The sequence below is a fragment of the Colossoma macropomum genome, unplaced genomic scaffold (assembly GCF_904425465.1).
Source record: "Colossoma macropomum unplaced genomic scaffold, Colossoma_macropomum, whole genome shotgun sequence".
In the NCBI taxonomy this organism is placed as follows: domain Eukaryota; kingdom Metazoa; phylum Chordata; class Actinopteri; order Characiformes; family Serrasalmidae; genus Colossoma; species Colossoma macropomum.
Genome location: NW_023494802.1, coordinates 39,092,843 through 39,095,631, shown reverse-complemented (window position 1 = coordinate 39,095,631; position 2,789 = coordinate 39,092,843). Strand labels below are relative to the sequence as shown.

The window sequence follows — 2,789 nt, the reverse complement described above, 5'->3', positions numbered from 1 at the left end:
AAAATCAATCTGATATAATCTGAATATGCCATCAGATTTGGGCTGGATGTCTGAACAAGGCCTTAGACTCACAGTACCAACTGCTAGACAGTGAGTGGTTTTACCAAAACCCAAAGGTTACCAAAAGGTTCTCACATTTACGGCATTTTAGCAGATTACAATTTGATCATTTTACACAGGTAGGCGAAGGTAGTGTTAGGAGTCTTGCCCAAGGACTCTTATTGGTGTAGTGTAGGGTGCTTACCCAGGCGGGGATTGAACCCCAGTCCACAGTGTAGAAAGCAGAGGTGTTACCTACTACACTACACCAACCACAATGAACCTTTCCACCACAATGCCCACCTGTTTATTACTTCAAAGCACAGCATTTACCCAACTTCTTTACTTTGTAGTATACATGCCTCAAAAAATTGATTTGCCATCAATTAAAATGATGTAATATCAGAATTATGCAAATTCTTTGCATAACTAAGTGGTTAAGATGTAATCAGAGAGGTTCAGAGCGGTTCAGATTGGTTTGGTGTGAAACGCTCTGTTCTAGATAAACTTACCACGTCAGAACTGTTCACAGTGGTGGTGATAGGAACCAGACGTCCACCTCTAAAAGCTCCCTCACAGAAAGTTACTACATGAAATGGTTATGAATTCACTGCCTGATGACTGAGACTCTGTTTATGATAGTTTTGAGAAGATTTTGGCTTTAAACTCCATTCATGTTGGAGGGACACACAATATGCAAGGCGCTGTGAGGCAAAATAGTCCCCAAAGAAAACTTTTCATATCCACTATTTTCTCATCATCAACATTCCATATAAATGCGCTCCTCAACACTGGAAGATTTCAGATTATCTGGAGAACCCAGTGCTCCTGCTTGAGAACTCCGGTGAAGAAGCCTTCATTGTCCAGCAGGTGGTGCTGTGAGAGCTCAGCTCAGCTATGTGTGAAGCAGCCCTCTTAACAATGTCCAGGTGAGGCTCACACCTGAGCCGCATCACTGCTGCTATTTAACGCCCCTCCACAGGCTGGTGCTGGAGATCAGGCTGGGCTTCGGTTGAGCTTCATGATGGGTCCTCACAGGTTCTTTGTGCTGTCTTTTCTGCTGGTGCTCATCTCTCATGGTGAGTTTCAGTCCTTGGCTGTTTTTCTGGCTGTGTGTTGCTTGTGCTCAGTTTGATGGCTGTTCTGCTGCTGCAGCGTTCGGGTCTCCAGTTGAGCGGGAGCTGGTACGTGAGGATGGGCTCCTACTGGTCAGAGACTACAGAGGTTTGAGGATGTTTAGTGCATTATTACTGTAGTGGGGGTTACAGCGTTAACCAAGTGCTGATTTGGACCCTTTTAGGATGTTTTACCAGATTATAATCTGGATGTTTTACTGTCCTCCCCCGACATCTGATTTTTCATACATAAACCACTTTCATGACAAGTCTACAAGCTTCTCCTGGTTGGCTAGGTGCCCCATGTTGTTGCCCCCCACCCCATGTAAACATTCACAACAGGGCTTTTTTTAAATTTTCCCTGCAGATTCGCCAGAAACTTTCCACAGATGTCCTGTTAATAAAATATCAACTATTTAAAGTGACTCACTCCTCAAACACAGCCCTGTGTTTAATGGCTTGCTTTGCCAGACTTTCACACTGTCTGAATTGTTTGGGTCTAGATACCCATAATGCCTTGGGGGAGAAGAAGCTGATGCTCTGGGATGGAGATGAAGGTTCTGGAGCTTCTGCAGGAGTGGTGGAGATGAAGGGCAGGTGAAAAGGTAAAGGTAAAACAGGACCACAGCCTCACCAGGCCTGGAGCTGCAGCACCGCTGGGGTTCTTCTGCTGAGAGCAGGGGTTCTGTGTTGAGGCGGGAGAACCCAAAACCGTGCTGGAGCTCCAGCTCTGGCAGTGAGGAACACCTGAGCTTGAAGGCTGCTTCCATCTGGAGTCCAAATGTCCTAAGCTCTTTGTCGTGTGAAGGGGATCGCTTAGTGTGACTGTTCTGATTCCAGAGCTCAGCTGTCCAAGAGTCGACTTCTATCAACGTCCCACAATCCTGCAGCGTCTGCGTGTGGTGGTCAGTCAGTGCATGAGCTCATGGCTCCACCAGCTCAACACCTCCACACTTCATTTCTGAATAAACTTCAGGCATTCCTCACTGTTGGTGGCTGTTTGATAATTTCCTAATCAGAGGCTGAAGAGCTGTCAGTTGGTGCTGTTCTGAGATGGTGCTGATGGTCCATCTGTAGGTATAACCCTGGTAAATCATGGACTCTCCACACATGGATGATGTTCACACAACCTTTTTACTTTGTAGCAAGCATATCTCAAACTAATGAAATATGTAATGGCAGAATTAGTTCTCCCATATTTAAGTGGTTAAGATGTAAATGGAGTTGTTCAAAGTGTGAAACACTGTTCTAGAGAAACTTAGAACTGTTCACAGTGGTGGTGATAGGAACCAGACGTCCACCTCTAAAAGCTCCCTCACAGAAAGTTACTACATGAAATGGTTATGAATTCACTGCCTGATGACTGAGACTCTGTTTATGATAGTTTTGAGAAGATTTTGGCTTTAAACTCCATTCATGTTGGAGGGACACACAATATGCAAGGCGCTGTGAGGCAAAATAGTCCCCAAAGAAAACTTTTCATATCCACTATTTTCTCATCATCAACATTCCATATAAATGCGCTCCTCAACACTGGAAGATTTCAGATTATCTGGAGAACCCAGTGCTCCTGCTTGAGAACTCCGGTGAAGAAGCCTTCATTGTCCAGCAGGTGGTGCTGTGAGAGCTCAGCTC

The 2,789-nt window shown here is 45.1% G+C and overlaps 1 long non-coding RNA gene across 1 annotated transcript; it reads left to right on the top strand.

The window, feature by feature from the left end:
• Positions 1-1,044: 1,044 nt before the first annotated feature.
• Positions 1,045-2,126, top strand: LOC118822265. The gene is made up of 4 exons (XR_005008442.1): positions 1,045-1,118; positions 1,195-1,263; positions 1,658-1,759; positions 1,995-2,126. It is a non-coding gene; the product is annotated as an uncharacterized LOC118822265 (long non-coding RNA).
• Positions 2,127-2,789: the final 663 nt, after the last annotated feature.